The sequence below is a fragment of the Nematolebias whitei genome, chromosome 6, assembly GCF_014905685.2.
Source record: "Nematolebias whitei isolate Nwh7 chromosome 6, NemWhi1, whole genome shotgun sequence".
NCBI lineage: Eukaryota > Metazoa > Chordata > Actinopteri > Cyprinodontiformes > Rivulidae > Nematolebias > Nematolebias whitei.
The window spans coordinates 1278575-1279905 of record NC_056503.1 but is presented as its reverse complement, the minus strand read 5'-3'; positions in this window follow the sequence as shown (position 1 = coordinate 1279905).

The window sequence follows — 1331 nt, the reverse complement described above, 5'->3', positions numbered from 1 at the left end:
AGGAGCATTAAGTGTAGAACCACTAGACTGAGGAACAGCTTCTACCCTGAGGCTGTTAGACTCATGAATCTCTAACTAGAATAATCACTGTAATGCTACTTTAATTGGAGATTTATCACTTTATCTCTGCTGTTGATTTTCCATGCAGCTGATTTCTTACCTTAAGCTGCTATATTCATACCCATCTGCTCACAAGAGACTCATGTTCAGGCTGTTGGTTAATACAACATATTATTTTACATTATTATTGTTTAGCAGATATCTTAGATCCTTGTATACAGGGTTTTTTATACTTTATATTTGGCTATTTTTGGGTGTAACTGGGACCTTGAATACACAATTTTGTTCCACCTCATGTACATGTGATGCGAATTACAATAGTCACCTTGAACCTGATACTAATGAGAAAAAAACATTAACTGCTGTAGCTCCAAGAAGATGAACACACTCAGGCATTTGATCCCAGCTAATCCCAGACTGCTCCGTACCTGATGTCCCAAAACGTCTCGATGGGAGCATGAGGATTCCACAACTGTATATTCTCAGGCTGATGCAGAACCAACAACGCCTGGAATGAAAACCAGAAGCAGGAGAGGGAGTGAATTAAAAAAAGGAGAAGGTCAGTTATTTTCACGATAAGACATACTATCAGTGGAAGGATGAAGGTCAAACAGAACAATTTCACAACAGATTATTATGTGAATGTTTATGAAGCATTCACACTATGGTCCCCCATTTTTCTTCTGCAAGTTTATCGGCGCAATTCTCATCCTGCTGTTTTCAAGCTATTTCAACAAATCATATATAAATATGTTCAGCTCTTTCAATTCAATTCAATTCAGTTCATTTATAAAGGGCAAAATCACAACAAAGTTGTCTCAGGACACTTTACAGGAACATTCACATAAAAGCCAATTAGTAAAGTTCTCTATCTAAGGAATCCAGCAGACAAGATGAATCTTGGCTTCGTTGCAGTCTCCCATCCTGAGCAAGCACAGTGGAGATAGTGGAAAGAAAAACTCCCTTCAGGACAATTGTGTTATGACTTTTGGTGTTGGTGCAACTTCAGCTTTTTGAAATATTTAGCTCTTTGTGCAATGGAGATTCCATGAACGCATCATCTTGTTGGCCTTTTGCAGTAACAGGTATTGTGTCACATTGTTTTCTCTGACGGAATTGTTGCCTTCCACTGAATGTGTTGTTATTGGAATAGTGATGGTGTTGATGAGTTATTAGTAAGTTAAACTTGTTTTGTTGTCGAGTCTTGGACTTGACATGCTGTGCTAAGCGTGCCTGATCTGTACAGTCCAACACTTCAGCAAGTGTTGGAC